The 20,528-nt window shown below is 41.9% G+C and overlaps 1 protein-coding gene across 1 annotated transcript in view; it reads right to left on the reverse strand.

Moving 5' to 3' along the window:
- The window catches only part of LOC124788398 (coiled-coil and C2 domain-containing protein 2A), a 348,192-nt gene that overhangs the window by 221,779 nt on the left and 105,885 nt on the right, over positions 1–20,528 (reverse strand). The window lies entirely within an intron of this gene.

Below are 20,528 nucleotides of genomic sequence, written 5' to 3' on the forward strand. Positions count from 1 at the left end.
CAGAGCCATTTGAACCAATCTGCTTTATTCTTCTAATAATTTCCGGGTATGCAGCCGGATCCCGTCGACATTCTGCCACGATATTTCGGTCCAGAGACGTCCGGCCATCATCAGGTGAGTACACAACTACTGAAGAGCCCAGGTGCAGTCGCGGTATTTATGCCGAATCTCGCGCATGTGAAATGTACTGGCATCCTACAGCGCATGCGTCAGGTGTTGACATGCGCAGCATAGCTGAGTTGTACGTGCTGCCCTCGGTGGTGAAAATAAAGGTTCATCTAGTCATTGAGTATCGAATGACACTGTCGATTCCGCTGTGATTGTATAATTTTAATAACAGAATTCCAATTTTTATCCAGCTGAAAGCCGTTGTCACGATTTATAAGATCACTGGCAAGACGTATTTCCACTGATTCCTTGATTACGGAATCCCAAAAACCGCAAACCGGGGCTAAAATTTTTGTTCCATTGTATTCCATTGAATGTCCCAATGAAATACAGAGCTCTGCTACTACCGATTTTGACGGTTGCTGCAGACGGGTGTATCGTGGCAGAATGTCGACGGGATCCGCCTGAATACCTGGAAATTATTAGAAGAAGAAATACGCCGGGAAAATTTCAGAAGTCACAATCTGCTTTAGTTGGTAACAATAAACATTTGATGTCACAGAAAAAGAAGTCCCTGAGTAGACTAGCACTTGGATAATTGGCCATCAGTGAGATTTTCTGGCATCCTAGTAGCTGTCATCCATGGAGGATTTTCATCTGTCATGGCCTCACTCCATTGATGATTATTGTACTTAGTTTTCCTGTATCTGGCAGCTAGGTGAGTGGCTGGTACTTCTCTACAGCAGCAGGAAGCAACTGTGACATGTCGGGGAGTGATTTCCTGCATGGTATGGTGATGCATTTCATCCCTCAGGTTGATTATTACCAACTGCAATTGAATAGTGTGAACAGCACTGTTGTGATGGTTGAAACACTCAGTTTCTTTCTCTGCAATAGTGTACAAGGGTGGTTTGAAAAGTTCTCGGAATCACAATGAGAGATCAGTGCTAGCACAATGAGTTTTTCACGTGATATTCATTGGACTGTTGCCTGTAAACATGAGCCATGTCAGTGCTCTTGGAAGACAGCTGTGGTGGTCAAGTGGCTCTGTTGTTCCAATGTAGTGATCTGTGAAGATGGAAAAAATCGAGATTCAAGCAGTGATTAAGTACTTCATAAAGAAAGGTATGAAAGCAAAGGACATTCATGCCAATTTCCAGAATACACTGGAGGACTCTGCTCCTTCATATTCAACTGTTGCCAAGAGGATAAATGAATTTAAATTTGGTCGGGAGAACTTTGATGATGATACATGCAGTGGTCAGCCAAGACGCATCACTACTCCAGAAATCATTGCAAAAGTGCACAGAATGGTCATGGAGGATTGCCTATTGGGAGTGCATGAAATTGCTCACGCTTGCCAGATGTGATCTGAAAGGTTATATCACATTTAACTGAAGAATTAGAAACGAAAAAATTTTCTGCAAGATGGGTGCCACGACTCTTGATGCTGGATCAAAAACGCATGAGAATGGACATTTTGGAACAATGTTTGTCCCGTTTAGGGAGAAACAAACACGATTTTTTGCACTGGTTTGTGACCACAGATGAAACTTGGGTGCACTACTATACCCCAGAGACAAAACAACAGTCAAAGCAGTGGAAACAATGCTGTCATGGCATCAGTGTTCTGGGATCCGAAGGGGATTATGTTTGAAGATTATCTCCCCATGGGGCAAACAATTACTGGAGAATACTATGATAACCTCCTGGACAAATTACTACAAAAGATATACGAAAAAAGGCCACGTTTAGCAAGGAAGAATGTCATCTTCCATCAAGACAACACGCGCCCACACACATGTGCTGTTGCCATGGCAAAATTACATGAACTAAGTAAGGTATGAATTGTTGCCACACCTGCCTTATTCACCTGATATGGCTCTGTCAGACTTCCATCTCTTCCCAAAAGTGAAGATTTTTCTTGGCTGATGAAGATTCACTTCAAAAGAAGAATTGATAGCTGGAGTTGACAACTATTTTGCAGGCCTGGAGCAAACTCATTTTCAAGATGGGATAAAGGCAATGGAACATCATTGAATCATGTGCATTAATTACAAGGAGACTACAATGACAAATAAAAAAAGTTTCAGTGATGTAAATACTTTTTTTTCTACTCTGTTCTGAGAACTTTTCAAACCACCCTCGTAGAACATGTCCAGAGCACCAACTGTTCTTCTGTAGGGCATTGTGCTTAGTAGGGAAATCATTGTGCTGTGTTGGTCAAATGATAGGTTGTTGTTTGTTGTCTACAGAGTAAGTTCAGCTGGCAAAGTAAATTCTTCTTGACACATTCGACTGTTGGTGGAGATTGGTGCTAAAGACTAATATACTTCTTCTTCAACATTCTCTATTACCTCCTGGTGTAAGGGGTTCACATTTTTTGCTGCTCTCTCTTGCTTACTCAGTCCAAGAGTTCTGGCTGCCATAAACTTCTGTATCTCTTCTCTTACTATCTGGTGTATGAAAGAGACAAGATCATGTTGGTCTTCCACAACTGTCACACAGACTACATTCAAGAGTTGGTCATAACTCTTTATTTTATTTTATTTTTTGCTGCATTTCTTCAATGTGTTGACACCACCTGATGAGTGTATCTTTTGTTGTCACATGTTTGCCAGAAGAGCCCAGTACATAACTTATGTGATTCCTTTCATCAGGTGTGAGATTTTGCTGGCCTCTGTCACATGCAGCAAATGGCCAAAATATTCTGTATGTAGTACTGTGTCACTTCCCCATGATGTTGGGCTCTGTTCTTTAATTATTCTTCTATTAAGTGGTCTTGCTGCTGATTATTATCAAATGTTTTCTTCTTATTTTTCCTAGTTTTTGGACTTCTCTTCATTCTTCTAGAACCACCGCTGGGCTAGGCTGTCCCGGTAAAAGTACACATTTGGCAAACACATCATGTCATCATATCTGTTGTATTGGACAACCTCAGCCATTTCATCATGCCCTGACCTGCATCTCCAGAAAACACTGATGCATGCCTGATTCACATCTCTTACTACAGTTTTGGGTCAATTGGTCTCTGGAACATATGAACCTCAGGAACGATATACTGCTTGTATTTGGTTCCTGTTCATGTAGGTGATGGTTTTTATTTTGCCTAACTGGAGCTATGGTGCTGTAGATGCTTTGAGGTACCTGATGTCTCCACCAGACAATGTCATGACATAACCACACTCAAGTCCAAATCCGGAAACAACCATCAATGAATTACAATACTTTGCACTGATAGCACATTTATTACAGACAGAACAACCTCATGGACACAGAGTGCCACTGTTTACATGAACATCAAATTTTTCATAATATGCTAACATTACAAACATAAGAAAAATGCTCCCATCAGAGCACAAAAATGGTGAGTATGTTCCTGTGTAAAAAGACTGACTGAGAAATGGGGTACCAGCTGCCTAATTCTATTTTCCTCAGCAACTTTAAAATTTTTCCCAAAATTTTGGCCTGCAGACCTATCCACTCTTTCTAACATGCAACTCACCTCTCCCACCCACAAGCTACTCTCACTGAAACTTGCTCACACACACTAGTCCATCACTGTAAGTCACTCATACCCATCCACTCCCAGTCACTGGCTTCTGTCTCACAGCCACAGTATCCTTCATTCTGCCCAACTACTACTGTCTCCTGTCACTATAACTGTTTCCGTTTTGCTCCATTTTAACACTCATTTATACCTTCCCACTGCTGCTGTCTCTTATTGCTGTCACTATCTCTCTCTTCCTCATTGTCACTGACATAGATTCTGTCTTTCATTACTACTTTCTCTCATCCACTTCAACTTTCTCCTTCTCTTTATCCCTCTCCCACTGGGACTTTCTCCTTCACTCTTTTCCTAGCACTATTCTGTCACTGTCAACTATGTACCTTTCTTTCTCTCACACTGCCACTGTCTCCTTCACTCTTTCTATATCACAATCATTCTCTACTATCTTCCACTATTGGGTTGCTGCATAAATTCATAGCATTTTTCCATAAGTTTAATAAACACAACATATACACACAATAGAGACTTTAGTCATTAATAATATGTTCTCTTTCACCATGTACAACATTCTGCCAATGCTGGGATACATTTTCAATTCAACTACTGTAGAAATCACATAGTTTTGAGGTGAAGAGTTTGATGAGTAATGTTTGGAGCACATTTTCATCCGGAAATGAAGTTCCTTGAGGGTTGTCCAATAGAGAGCGGAAAAGGTGAAAATCTGAGAGTGTAAAATCAGATGAAGAAAGTAGGTGCAGAATGACTTCCCAACCCAATTTCTGTTCAAAAGGGAGAAGAAAAGGTGAAAATCTGAGGGTGCAAGATCAGGTGAATAAAGTGGTTGCAGAATGACTTCCCAATTCAACTTCTGTATAGCGTCTTTTGTTAGTCTAGCAGAATGTTGGTGGGCATTATTGTGGAGTGGCATCACTTCATGCAGTCTTCCTGCTCACTGTTCTCACACTGCATCTGCAAGATACCTTAGTTGTTGACAATAAATGTCAGCAATGATGTTACACAAGAGGCAGCAATTCATAGTACACCACTCCGTCGCTGTTCCACCAGGTCTTTCTATGGGGAGTTGCTGCTTTGTTTGGACTCAACAATACATTTCTTTTCCTTCCGTTAGCATAAAGACACCATCTCTTCTCACCAGTAATGATACAGGATAGGAACAGCTGGCATTATTCATGAGCCAACTGATGACAAGCAGAGATGCACATACAGCTGCCCACTAATTTTGGTGATTTTGTCTTACAGTGTGTAGTACACATACACCCAATTTTTGAAATTTCCCCACAGCATGCAAATGTTGCATGATGGTGGAATGATCACAGTTTGTCACATTTGCCAGTTCTCAAGTACATTGACATGGATCATTGTGGACCAATGCATTTAAACTGTCTTCATCAAACCCCAAAGGCCTTCTTGAGCATGGAGAGTCACTAATGTCAAAAAATTCTGCTTAAAACAAGAAAATCATTTTCATATCATGCTCAGTCTAATGGCACTAGCCTCATAGAAGACGTAAATGTTTCTGACTCCATTGTCTAGCATTCACAGCTCTGACCACCATCTCCAAATGACAAAATGACAATATGTAAACTCAAATAGCAACAATGAACTACAAATAAAAAATGAAAATTGATAAATAAACACGAGGACAAGATGCAAACAAAAATACTAAGAACTTATGTGCCAATCTAATATTTATTGCTTTTCCATCTCTTTTTCACTGCCATCATCTCCTTTGCTCTAAGCATAAAAAAGAGTAAATATGAAACTTCCTGGCAGATTAAAACTGTGTGCCACACCGAGACTCGAACTTGGGACCTTTGCCTTTTGTGGGCAAGTGCTCTACCACCTGAGCTACCCAAGCACAACTCATGCCCCATACTCACAGCTTCACTTCTGCCAGTACCTTGTCTCCTAACTTCCAAACTTCACAGAAGCTCTCCTACGAATTATTCAGAACTAGCACTCCTGGAAGAAGGATAGCAAAAGTGTCCCACAAAACTACCACCAATATCATTGTCATCTGCATAATTACTCTGCAGTTCCTATTTAAGTGTTTGGCGGAGGCTTCATGCACCAATTGGCAGACTGTTTCTCTATTTCTCTACCATTCTACTCTTGAATAGCATGTGGGAAAAATGAACACCTGAATTTTTCAGTGTGAACTCCATTATTTGTACGTTTGTCATCCTCAGTTCTGAGAGTTCTGGAACCTGTACCGAAAATTGGAACAGAGCTAAACATAAACACCATTTCTGCCCTTTTTATTGCTAATGAAAACCACACATTGCATGTTGTATCAACATACAGCAAGACCTTCAGAGCTGGTGGTCCAGATTTCTGTACACACCAGTACCTCTAATACCCAGTACCACGTCCTCTTGCACTGATGCATGCCTGTATTTGTCGTGGCATACTATCCACAAGTTCATCAAGGCACTGTTGGTCGAAACTGTCCCACTCCTGAACGGCGATTCAGCGTACATGTCACTCTACTTGAGCTACTTCGTTATCCTGAAGGAAGTTGTTCACAAGATTTGCATGATGGGGGCGTGAATTTTTGTTCATGAGGACGAATGCCTCGCCAATATGCTGCTGGTATGGTTGCTCTATCGGTTGGAGGATGGCATTCACGTACCATACAGCCATTATGGTGCCTTTCATGACCACCTGCAGCATATGTCGGCCCACATAATGCCACCCCAAAACAGCAGGGAACCTCCACCTTGCTGCACTCACTGTACAGTGTGTCTAAGGCATTCAGCCTCACCAGGTTGCCTCCAAACATGTGTCCGATGATTGTCTGTTTGAAGGCATATGTGACACTCATTGGTGAAGAGAAGATGATGCCAACCCTAAGCGGTCCATTCGGCATGTTGTTGGGCCCATCTGTACCATGCTACATGGTGTCGTGGTTGCAAAAATGGACCTCGCCATGGACGTTGGGAGAGAAGTTGCGCACCATGCAGCCTATTGCACAGTTTGAGTCATAACACGATGTCCTGTGTCTGCACAAAAAGCATTATTCAACATGGTGGCATTGTTGCCAGGGTTCCTCTGAGCCATTATCCGTAGGTAGTGATCATCCATAGAAGTAGTAGCCCGTGGGCGGCCTGAGGCATGTCAGTGACAATTCCTGTCTCTCTGTATCTCCTCTGTGTCTGAACAACATCGCTTTGGTTCACTCCGAGATGCCTGGACACTTCCCTTGTTGAGAGCCCTTCCTGGCACAAAGTAACAATGTGGATGTGATCGAACAGTGGTATTGACAGTCTAGACATGGTTTAACTGCAGACAACAGGAGCTGTGTACCTCCTTCCTTGTGGAATGACTGGAACCGATCAGCTGTCGGACCCCCGTCGTCCATCTAATAGGCGCTGCTCATGCATGGTTGTGTACATCTTTGGGTGGGTTTAGTAACATCTCTGAACAGTCAAAGGGACTGTGTCTGTGATACAACATTGTCACGTAGAAGGAGGTGTATATATATAAACACACACACACACACACACACACACACACACACGCACGCACGCACACGCACACACATACACACACAGCTACAGACCATTCCAGTACAGCGATACTTGATGTTTGTGGATACTTCTAGAATGCATTCAAACCGAATATAGAAATTAAAACTGTACAGTCCAAATGAGTTTTGAATTCACGACTTCCATGCAACAGGTAAGTATCATAACCACTAAAACACAGTGCTATTCAGCTTCTTCTGCGACATTGCTCCCTCCTTGGCAGCATCTCGGTGTTACGTCCTAGTCCAGGAACGAGCCATTGGTCCAGAATACTCTGACTCCCGATGGCCGATTCTTGCCCTGGCGGTGATCATCTTAGAATTTCTTTTGCCGCTACGTTCTTCATCACCTTGTTGCCTGTCACTGGAGCTTTGAATTTACCCTGGGTTGTAGGATTCTTATAGGGCTTCATTCGAAGGACGTGGACCATATCTCTGATCTTTCGTCATCTTGTGTCGGAGATGAAATCTTCAAGTTCATAAGTAACATCAGAGAACTGTCTTACAACCTTATAAGGTCCAAAGTAGTGCCTGAGGAGCTTCTCAGAGAGACCAACCTCCCAAACAGGAGTGAAGACCCAGACGAGGTCAGCAGGCTGGTAGACAAGAGGGCGGTGGCTCATGTCATACCTTAGGCGATCGTTTTCTTGAGCCTGCAGCATGCGGATTTGAGCTAACTGCCAAGCTTCCTCAGCTCTGGTTAACATCTGGCCAATGTAGTCATCACCCACGTCATCAGGATGTAATGGAAACACAGTGTCCATAATCGTAGTCGCCTCATGCCCATGCACCAGGAAAAATGGAGTAAATCCTGTGGCGTCTTGTTTCGTGGTGTTGTAGGCAAACATCACGAAAGGTAGCACCTCACCCCAGTTGCTCTGCTCAACACTGATGAACATTGATAGCATGTCGGTCAAGGTCTTATTAAGGCGTTCTGTAAGTCCGTTAGTCTGCAGATGGTAGGCAGTCATCATTTGATGAGTAATGTTGCACAGACTGTTTATCTCTGTCACAAGATTTGATTGAAAAACTTTCCCGCGATCCATAATTAATGACCTTGGGGCACCGTGTTTTAATACAATGTCTTCCATGATGAATTTGGCTAACTCAGATGCTTCAGCTCTTTTCACAGCTTTTGTAATGGCATAGCATGTCAGATAATCAGTGCAAACAATAATCCATCTATTGCCAGTAGCAGATGTTGGAAATCGTCCAAGGAGGTCAATCCCAACATGCTGGAAAGGCATTTTGGCTGGTGGAATTGGTATGAGTTGGCCAGGTGCTTTCTGAGGAACTGCCTTTCTCCTCTGGCACTCTCAACAGTATGACACATAGTGATGGACTCTCCTAAATAAACCTGGCCAGAAAAATCTCTTGCGGATTCTATCATATGTCTTCATAAATCCTAAATGTCCAGCCTCAGGTGTGTCATGGAATTTCCGTAGAACATCTAAGTGCATGTGTTTAGGAATGACTGGTAGCCACCTATTTCCAAACGGATCTACGTTTTCTTGCAAAGTAATCCATTAACTACATTAAATTTACCTTTCACATCCTCTGACCAATTTAAGGAAAGCATAATTTGAGATATCTTGGCGTCCTTCTTCTGCTCAGCAGAGAGATCCTGGAGTGCAGTGAGACAAGTCACTATCTTCATCAAAGTCTAGATGGTCTTGCACAGGGTTTCTTGAGAGACAGTTGGCATCTTGGTGTTTTCTTCAACTTTTGTACACTATGGTAATGTCATACTCCTGAAGACGTAGTGTCTACCTGGCGAGTTGTCCTGTTGGATCCTTAAGACCTGTCAACCAACAAAGTGGATGATTGTCTGTAACAACTGTGAATGGCCTTCCATAGAGATACTGTCAAAATTTGCACATGGCCGATATCACATCAAGACATTCTCTTTCTGTAGTTGAGAAGTTTTTCTCGGCTTGTGTAAGTGTCCTAGAAGCATAGTCTATAACCTTTTCTTTTCCATCCAAAATTTGCATCAGAACAGCACTGATCCCATACCTGCTGGCATCTGTGTGTAGTTCTGTTGGTGCTCTCTCATCATACAGACCAAGTACAGGGTCAGTCATCAGAGCTTTTGGCCTGGCTTTGATAAAATGGAGGTAAGCTTCTCACATCTCTAATACTTTTAGGAATAGGAAATTCTGTTATAGATCTCATCTTTTCTGGATCTGGCCGCACACCTTCATTTGACACAAGGTGTCCACATATTTTGATTTCTTTGGCTCCAAAGAGACACTTTCTTGTATTAAGTTTCAGTCTGCCTTGTTGGAGACACTTAAGAGCGGCGCTCAGTCTTTTTATATGTTCATCAAATGTCTCTGAGAACACTATAATGTCATCTAAATAACAAAGACATATCGTCTACTTCAGGTGCCTTAGAAGATTATCCTTCATCTGTTCAAAAGTTGCTGGTGCATTACACAGACCAAACAGCTTTACCTAAAACTCATACAGGCCCTCAGGGGTGATGAATGCAGTTTTCTCATGATCAGCCTCATCTACTTCGATCTGCCAGTATCCCGAGTACATGTCCGTCGTTGAGAAAAACTTAGCCCCCTTCAGGCGATCTAGCGTATCTTCAATTTGTGGAAGCGCTTTTTAATTATCATATCAAGCTTCCTGTAATCAACACAAAAGTGCCAACTGCCATCCTTCTTCCTGACGAGGACCACTGGTAATGACCATGGGCTCTGCGAAGGCTGAATGATGTCATTCTTCATCATTTTCTCTACCTTGTCACGAATTATTTGACATTCTGTTGCTGACACACAGTATGCTCTCTGGCTTATTGGTTGATGGTCTTGAGTGCTAATCTGGTGCTCCACCGTTGATTTGTCCAATTTGCTCTGCACCTGTGGACTGAAGCAGTCAGAAAACTCTTGAAGAATGGCAAGTAGCTTCTTCTGTTGTTCCTTAGAGAGATCTGGTGATAGCCTAGATAGAAGATCTCGTCTCGTAGTGGTAGTGCTAATTTCGCCCACAGACTCGGCATGGGAGGTTTCTATGATGTTCAGCTGTTCTTCAGTTAATGGCTCAGCGTTTGCTACACACATGCGTCTTGGAAGGATCTGCGGTTCTCGGCGACAGTTAACTATCCACAGTTCACCAAATCCATTCTCAAATGAGACGACAGAGGCTGGGATGACCAAGTTATTCTTCAGTGATATCCTTCTCTTGCATTCCACTACAAGATCCATGGGTTGATGCATGGCATGACATGTGACAGTTACCTTTCTAGCGCTGACTGCAGGAATGATCACTTCATGCAGCACACATTGTCTCCATACATTCAGATGTGCATCTTCCTGTCCACAGTATCTCATCTTGTCTAGCATAATCTTCGAGTGACCATAATCTATAATTGCCTGAGTAGTTTTCAAAAAGACCCATCCGAGAATGACATCATGACTACACTCTTGAAAGACAATGATTTCTAAGGGCTGTGTATGGCCACTTATACCCACGCAAAAGGTACATCTTCCTGTAGGTTTTACATATTTCCCATTAGCTTCCTTCAGCAGAGATGTTTTGTTGTTGACGAATATGGTTTAGTGCAACTGGCAATGGTACTTCTCCGAAATGACGGAATATGATGCTCCAGAGTCCACAAGAGCTTGGGCTGGTCGGCCATCCATGAGGATATCGACGTAGTTCCCTATCATTTTTGTAGTGATCAACAGCAGAGGATTTTTCTCTTCAGCGGCCGCACCTCCAAAGAAGGTTGCACCCTTTAGTTTTCCAGGTTGCGGCAGCTAGGTGATCGGCTGGAGCTTCTGTACAGCAATGAAGACCTCGATTAGCGTGTTGGGGAGCGTCCTCTCCAGCAGCTAGCTTGCGGCGATGGTGACCTACGTCGTACTGCACCCACATCTTCTTGTTCATCTTCGTCGTCCCAGAGTTGGCGTCGGCTAAGATCAGTCAGCTGTCTTCTGGTGTGGGCATCATCAAATATCCGCCACCTCTTTTGACAATAGTGCACCACATGTCCCGGTCATCCACAGGGGAAACATACTGGTTGGTTATCCTGGGTCCTCCAGATGTTAGCCTTCCTTGGTGCCCAAACAGGTTCCTCATGCGGCATTGTAGGAACGTAACTCCGCCTTGATCTCAACTTTTTCACTGTTTTAAAGGGAAATGAAGGACGAGAGATTGGATTCAATGTCTGTTCCACTTCCTCCCTTATAGCCTCTTGAAGCATCTCGGTTTATTGCTCGCCGTGCAATCCAAGTGCCTTCTGAACTTCCTCTCTCACTATCTGCGAAAAACACTTGTGAAATCAGTCACTTTCTCCATCACAGACATCGATACGACATTTGGAAGCCATTCAAACTGTTGTGGATTGGCAAGACAGCCAACCCACTATGAGAGGAAGCCGAGGGGCACGCGTTTTAGCTCACGCAGGCTGGCGTGAGGTCTGGAACAGGTCAAGGAAATGAGACTAACAAAAAACGTACGTAGCTGCTGGAATACTTAACTTTAATCCATAATTGGTGAACATCGCTCTTGACGGTACATGTTTTACAGCATCAATAGTAACTGGTAATGGCGCCTTGCTAGGTCGTAGCAAATGATGTAGCTCAAGGCTATGCTAACTATCGTCTCGGCAAATGAGAGCGTAATTTGTCAGTGAACCATCGCTAGCAAAGTCGGCTGTACAACTGGGGCGAGTGCTAGGAAGTCTCTCTAGACCTGCCGTGTGGTGGCGCTCGGTCTGCAATCACTGATAGTGGCGACACGCGGGTCCGACGTATATTAACGGACCTCGGCCGATTTAAAGGCTACCACCTAGCAAGTGTGGTGTCTGGCGGTGACACCACACAAACTTCTTGCATGTAATTCTTTTTTGATGCATTGTCTCAATATACTGGCACCATTTTATGAAGTCGTCTGTTGTCGAAACCTTGAGGGCTTGATACATGTCCTCAGCAACACCCTTCATGAGATGTGCAACCTTATCTTCCTTCTTCATTCTAGGATCCACTATCTTACACAGCTCCAAGATGTCTTGAATGTAGGATGCTGTAGTTTCTCCTGGATGCTGTGCCCTGCACTTTAATTTATCTTCAGCCTTGCACTTCTGTCGTGTCACCGAAATACTTGTGCAGCTCCACCTGGAATACTTCCCAGCTTGTGAACTTCTCCTCATTGTTCTCATACCATTGCTTGGCAGCGCCCTCCAAATAGAAAAATGTGTTAGCCAAAACACACGGTCTCATCCCACTTGTTAAATTTGTCTATACAGTCATATACCTTCAGCCGCTTGTTTGGATCTTGGCCTTCATCACCAGAGAACCTGGAAGGATGCCTCGTGTGGTAGCACACAGTTGCTGCCATCATAATGTCCTCTTCTTCTTCTGTCTCCAATAGATTGTGGTCTGTTGAATATGGCTCGAATTCAGGTTTCGCGCCACGTAAACGGCGGTGCTGTCGTGGCCTGATGGGAGCCACTGTGTCGTCAATAATGAGCGCTATCGCAGGTTCAAATACCCAGCGCCTCCATCAGAATAGTGTCACACAGAAGGAGGTGTAATTAGATGAGTGATGAACACTAACTTCACTTAACGAAGGTTTATTCAACACCTGCACATACAAGAGCACGGAGGAAACTGCCTCCGGCCAGAACACATACAGTATATACAGACCATTCCAGTACAATGATTCTTGATATTTGTGGATACTTCTAGAATGTATTCAAACCGAATATAGAAATTAAATTGTACAGTCCAGATGAGTTTTGAACTTATGACCTTCCATGCAACAGGTTAGTATCATAACCACTAAACCAAGGTGCTACTCAGCTTCTTCTGCAACAATATCCACAGTCAGCATCTGTCTTCAGGAGTTCTGGGTACCGAGGTAATGCAAAACATTTTTGATGTGTGTATAACGTAATTGGAGGGATAAAAAAAAAAAAAAAAAAAAAAACATACTCACCAAGTGGCACCAGGAGAACAAACACATAAAGATGGTTTTACTTACGCAAGCTTTTAGAGCCAGACTCCTTCTTCTGGCAGAAGGGTTGAAGGGGAATGAAGACGTGTGAAGTGAAAGGACAAGAGAGGTTTAGGAAAGGACAGGAGAGATGTAGGAAAAGGGGTAGAGTTCCTTCCTTCATCCCTCTTCCTTCACCTTCAACTCTGCTGGACGAAGGAGTCACTGGCTCCAAAAGCTTGTGTAAGTAAAATCTATTTTATGTGTGCATTCTCCTGCCACCACTTGATGAGTGGATTTCTTTTTACCTATTCAATTAAATTATACTGTCAAAATTTATTACTTTCATTGTTGTATTTTATGATGAGGATCATTTCTCCCTGTGTAGATTGGAGTCAACAAAATGTTTTGCCATTTGAGGGATAAAGTTTGTGAGTGTAAGACCATGAAAATAGCTCATCACAAGGAAAAAACCTCTGTTTTAATATTTAGCATATAAATTCACTTATCATATCCATGAATCTCTCTCTCCTTTTCATGATTATACAAAACTAGCTTAGCAATTGCTGCTTTGGTCACATAGATTGTATGGTCTACAGGGATTTTTTTCTGTTTTTATTTAATCTAATTTTTAAGTTGTTCACAAATTTCAACATCTTCTAAGCTTTTCATGCTAATTAAGGCCATATAAGTATGGTCTTTTCCAAAAGTACTTCTGACCAACACATGTTTCTGGTAGTTGGTGTCAAATGTTTTTGTTAATCATGCCTCTGAATGGCAGTATTTCCATAGCAACTTTCATACCCTCACAAATATTTCTTTATGTCTAACTAAGACCAGTCGTCATAAATTTAAGTTTAAAATGTTTTTAATGTAATGAAATAAACCAACTTGTATTGCCTTTGTAGACCTGGAAAAGGCATTTGATAATGTTATCTGGCAAGAGATGTTCAGAGTGCTGAGGAAAAGTGGAATGAAGCACAAAGACATCCATGTGATATTCAGTTTCTATAAGAATGAGGTGGCAGTGATTAGGAACTGTCACCAGGAACAAGAAGCAAATATTAGAACTTACATCCAGGAGGCTATAGACCAAGTTCGAGAAACTACTGCGGTAGGGATCAAAATTAATGGGTGGAAGATAGACATGCTATGTTATGTAGATGATATTGCTATAGTCACAGAGACAAAAGAAAATCTAGAGGAAGTCCTCAGAACAATGGAAAGAATTCTATGCAAACAGTATGGAATGAGAATAAACAATAAAAAGACTAAAGTGATGGTTTGCAGTACAGGAGCAGAATTTGAACATTTGAGAATGAGAATTGGAAGAGAGGAGCTGGAAATGATAAAGGAATTTACTTACCTGGGAAGCAAAATCACAAGGGATGGTAAAAGCCAGAAAGAAACTGCGAGCAGAATACAAAAGGCCAAAATTGCATTTAATCAGAGGAGGAACTTACTCACCAGCAAGAACATCATCAGCTTGAAGATAAGGGAACATATCATGAAAGCTTTAATTTGGAGTGTGGCCCTATAAGGATGTGAAACTTGGACAATTGGAAGAGAAGAGAGAAGGCCCTGGAGATGTGGTGCTATAGAAGGATGACGAAGATCAGCTGGAGAGACAAAGTAACAAATGAAGAGGTGCTTAGAATAGTACAGGAAACCAGATCTCTGTGGAGGCACAACCAAACAAGAAAAGACAGACTTGTAGCTATTGTTACAATCCATCCTGGATTTTCCATTTTTTGAAATGAAGAGAAAGGCAGACAGACAGGAGAAATGGTGTTCTGCTGCAAACCAACCTCAGGGTTAAACACTATAAGAAGAAAAAAATGAAATATTTACTTAAAATTTTCATCCCCTATTGCACTCTATTAGGGGTTGAATTCCCAGAAACACTGAAACATGTGTCCCCCCCCCAACCAATAAGTCAAACAGCAATATAGATGTAGCCTTACGAGTCCTTTAGTAATTATTTATTTTCAAAAAAACTTTCACCCACTTTTTAACTGAGAAACAAAATACCAGTTTTCATAGTTCTAGCTCCAAAATTCCCATAATAGTGATATATTTTCAAAAAGCCTTTCAGCCCCTATTTCACCCTCTTAGGAGCAACCTCCAGACAACCTCTTGTTAAAAGAGGCCTACAGTGTAAGATCCACACCTTCTCCAAACTTCAAGTTTCTATCCGGAGCAGTTTGGGCTGTGCGATGATGAATCAGTAAATCAGTCTGACACTGTTTCACCCCTTAGAGGTTGAATTTTAAAAACAATGAAACACATATTTTTTCATCTCCCACCAAAATGCCAAACACCAATTTTCAAAGATTTAACTTTCACCCAATATTTCACCCCCTTAATGACTGAACTCCCAAAAACAGTGACAAGCATACGTTTTATTTCTAATTGAGAAGCTACATACAAATTTTCAAAACTGCTTGCACTATGAAATATTTCTGAAAACAGCAAAGCACACATTTTTTTATTTCTAACTGAGAAACCAAATTTAAATTTTCATAGACTTAGCTTTAAAAATGCTTTCATAATAAAATATTTTCATAAAAATCTTATCCCCCATTTCACCCTCTTAAGGGTTAAGTTTCGAAAAACACTGAACGCATATTTTTTAAATTTGCAACCAAGAGGTCAAATAGCAATGTTCAAAGATGTAGTTTTAAAATACTTCAGTAGTTCTTTAGTGATGATATACTTTTAAAAAAAGCTTTCACCTGTTATTTCACTCCCATAGGGTTAAATTTCCAAAAATGCTCAAACAGGTATCTTTTTATTTCTGACCAAGAGACCACATACCAGTTTTTGTAGGTCTAGCTTCAAAATTGCCTTAATAACAACATTTTTCTAAGAAACCCTTCATACCCTACTTCGCCCCCTTAGGGTTGAAATTTCAAAAATTCCCCTGTTAAATGATGCCGTGTAGGTTGCCTCTTTAGTAGATTTTTTCCATCTTCTAATTGTTCTGCCAATAAAATACAATCTTTATTTAACTTCCCAACAACATTTTCTATTTCATAGCTCTGATTTTAGTTGCTCATAATTGTTATCCCTAGATATTTTGTTGAATTGGCAGTCTTTTAAGTTTGCATGATTTACCATGAGACTGACATTAAATAGATGTGCAACCACCATGTCGACAGCAGTGTGGTCTAGGGTGACAGACCATGTGCTTTCTCTTGTACCTTCCTGGAGCTGTGTTTATAGAGTGACAATTCTTCTCATAGAAATCTACCACAAGTCCAGCCCCTCATCCAAGTTGTGGGAGATGGGCAATGGCATGAAGTAGGGAATTGCTTGTAGAAGTGAGGTACAGTCAGTTGGGACTGTGTGTGCCCTGGGAACACTACGGTAACTGTGGAGGTCCTACAGGAACCCTGAAAAGCGATGGCTAATGGGGCTCTGGTGAATCTACGATGGGCCCAGCAAGCCAGTAGTGGATTATGATTTCTGCTTTCAAAAATAGAATGGGCCTTGGACAGAACGGATTTAATCAAGGACAACCTGGCTATAAACAAGGACTAAGATTTGGAACATTAAATATACAAACATTGACTAGAAAGATGGAAGAGATGGTAGACATTATGTAAATAAGGAAGTTAGACCTATTGGGGTTAGCTGAACTGAGATGAAAAGGAGAAGGAAGGAGAGAACTGAGGACAGGCTACCAACTGTCGTGGAGTGGGAATAAGGAGGGACGGAAAAATGGAGTGGGAATAGTAGTAAGAGGTGGATTAAAAGAGGATGTGAAGGGAATAAGTGATAGGATGATGAAGGTCAAAATATCATTCAAGGGGATGACCATAGAGGCAATACAAGTGTATGCGCCGCAGGTAGGTTGCACTTCTGAGGAGAAACAAGAGTTTGAAGAGGAAATGCAGAAGCAGGTGGGAAGGAAGAATGTGATAGTAATGGGGGATTTAAATACTCATGTTGGAAGAGAAGTGTGCTTGGACCAGAGGGTTGGGGCTGCTGAAATGAGGAAGGTGAAAGACTGGTGGAGTTCTGTCAAAGAGAGACAGATGAGACAATGACACTAGGAAGAAATGGGCAGAACAACTAGAGAAAGAAGAGAGAAAAATACTGAGAAAAATACTAGGTCCCAAAAGAGGTGGAGAGAGGTGGATGTGAAGACCTAGGGAAGAATTGTACTGGAACATGAGAACAATATCCGGGGAAATCAGACTCAAAAGGGCAAAGTTTGCTGGACATGTAGTTAGGATGAGTATGGACAGAATGATGAAGAGAGTGTGGGAAACAACATGGAGGACAAGGGGAAAGACAGGAACCAAGTGGGTTGTTGAACTTCAGAATGACTGGTTGGAACTGGGGATCAAGGTCAAAGGAAAGGAAAATTGGAGGAACACATATACACCGACCAATATGCCTGAGATCAATGACAGAGAAGAATACAAGAAAAGATTAGTGTGTCACCAATGGAGCCGACAGGAGAAACAGACACTGAAGATCTCGGAAGAAGAGCAGGAGAGAAGAAGAGAAATAATGAAGGTGTTCTGTGAGAAGAAGAGGAAAATGCAGTCCACGAAGGGGCTATCTGTGGTCCTACAGAGGCCATAACGCAAGAAGAAGAAGAAGTTCTGTCAAAGGAATGGCTTGCTGGTTGGGAACTCTTCATTCAGGAAAAGAGAGAGCCACAAGATTACCTGGTACAGTCAAAACTTAAAGAGAAAGTCGTTCCTGTATGATAGTGAGATGAATAGAAACATCGTTGACATTAAGGTACTACCATCAGAGGCCTTGGATAGCGATCACCATTTGCTAGTAATGGACCTGAGAGGGACTAAGGATAATAAAGGGACAGAAAATCAGGAAAGACATGTAAGGGTATGGAAGTTGAAGGAGAAAGAAAGCAGGCTACAGTACCTACAAGTAATAAAGGGAAGCATCCCAAAGGGTGAACCAAACATGGTAGAAGAGGAATATGGTAGATTCACGGGAACATTAGCAAGTGCGGCAGAAGCAATATGTGGGAGGACAAGCAACAAAAATAGATGGAAAGAAACACCCTGGGGGAATGATAAAACAAAGAATACAGTACAGAAGAGGAATAGAGCCTTAACGGTATGGTTCCAGAAGAGAGCAATAGAGACAAGAGAAGAGTATCAAGCCAGAAAGAAAGAAGCAAAAAGAGTGGTCGCGGAGGAGAGAAGAAAGTGGATGAAACAGTGAACCAGAATGATGGAGGAGGATAGTAGAGGTTCAAAAAAGGTGTAGTATGGGATGATTAAAGTAAGAGGAAGAACTGTACAACAAATTATAACCGAATGGTGAACAAAAGTGGCCAAGATGTAGAGAATAAGGAGGAACTCAACAATACGTGGAAGGAGTATTTTGAAGAACTCCTGAACCTGAATGGAGACCTGGATGAAGTGGAACAAGCTAAGGAGAGAGAAGAGAGAGAGAGAGAGATACAGAGAGAGAGAGAGAGAGAGAGAGAGAGAGAGAGAGAGAGAGAGAGAGAGAGAGAGAGAGAGAAAGAGGAGGAACAGCAAATAGAAAAAGACCTTACATGGGGAGTAGCGGAAGAGGCATTGGGCAAGATGAAGGGAGGCAAGTCACCAAGTCTGGATGAGCTAACTGTAGAGATGGGTGAGAGCAGCAGGAGAGGTGGGGGTACAATGGCTATATCGAGTAATGAAAATTGTGTGGAGACAGAAAATGATCCCGGAAGAAGGGAATAACTGTCCCGATCTTTAAGAAGGGAAATAGAAAAGAGTGCAAAAGCTATCAGGGGATAACACTGATGAGTCACTGTGCAAAGATTTTTGTGAAAATTCTGGAAGCATGAATTTGGGCAAAATTAGAAGGAGGTGACAAGAGAAGAGCAACACGGCTTCAGAACCAGAAGGTCTGTGATGGATCTAATTTTTGTTGTAAGACAACTGCAGGAACAATTATGAATATGGAATAGATCTACTAATGACCTTCCTGGACACTGAAAAAGCATACGATAGTGTTCATAAAAGCAAAGTGTGGAAAACCCTGGAGAACAGAGGAGTAGCAAAACAGATTATTTGGAGGAGAAGGGAAATGTACCATGGAAGTGTGAGCTGTGTGAAAGTGAGAGGAGAGAGATCAGCTTGAATTGAACAAAAGAATGGCTTGAGGCAGGGAAGTGCACTTTCACCATTACTCGTCATTGCAGTGATGGATGATATAATAAGTACAGTAGCACAAGTAATTGGTGAAGGAAAGATGAAAACTATGGTGTCCGCAGATAATCTGATGATTTGGGGAATAAGGAAGAGGAAGTACAACAGCAGTTGGACATGTGGGAACGAACAGTACAAGAATATGGGATGAAATTTAGTATAAGTAAGAGTGAGATGATTATCACAACAAGAACGAGGGAGAGAGTAACAACTGGAATAACAATTGGTGGGGAACGATTGAGAAGAGTACCTAGGAAACCTGATACAGGGAGATGGAAAAAATGACAGAGAAATAAACAAGCAGGGGAGAAAAGCAGAAGCATTTCGGAAGAGTGTCAGAAGCCTGATACGGAGCAAGGATGTACCCCAAATCAGTGAAAAGGTTATGTACTGGTCATACTATGCCCTAAAACATGCATCCGAAACCTGGGTTATGAAAGGAAGAGAGAAAAGCAAAGCACAAGGTAGTGTGATGAAATTCTTGAGGAACAGTATTGGAGTGACAAAGATAGACAGATTAAGAAATGAGAGGATCAGAGAGTTAATGAAGGTGGAACCATTGCAGGAGGAGATAGAGAAATCAAGGCTGAGATGGTAAGGGCATGTTAAGCGAATGGAGGAGCAGAGGATAACCAGGAGGATACATGAGATGAAACTGGAAGCAAAGAGACCAAGAGGAACACTGAGAGACAGATAGCTGAAAGGAGTGGAGGAATACATCCAGAAGAAAGGAGAAGACTGGACCAAGGTGAAGACGGAGAGATGGTGGCAAGATAGAAGACGATGGAGAGGCTTATGTTCTAAACAGACCCGGCCAGAGGCTGGAAACTGTCCAAGATGAAGATGAATTCGTCTCTCAGATCAGGACAATCTTTTACGTTCCTTTCAGGGAGAATAAGTTTTCTGTTGTTCATGTTTTATTGTTGCTTTCTTATAGAAAAAAAAACTTCTAATGTACAATGCTACCTGGGTGCAATCTTGTTTTCAGCATGTACCATAACACATTGAGATACTTTATGACCAATATTTGCACATGTATATTTAAAAATTATTTGTATTGTTACATAGTGACCATTTAAAGGTGGGGAGCTGTTTACTTATTTCTGTTTAAGTATCCAGCTGTGAGCTGGATAATGCTGTCAATGATAATTTTAATCTACATCTAAAAACAGTAATACTGCCTGACAAATGTTTATTTTTGCTGGTAGAGTCTAGAAGAGAT

Source organism: Schistocerca piceifrons, chromosome 3 (assembly GCF_021461385.2).
Source record: "Schistocerca piceifrons isolate TAMUIC-IGC-003096 chromosome 3, iqSchPice1.1, whole genome shotgun sequence".
Taxonomy (NCBI): Eukaryota; Metazoa; Arthropoda; class Insecta; order Orthoptera; family Acrididae; genus Schistocerca; species Schistocerca piceifrons.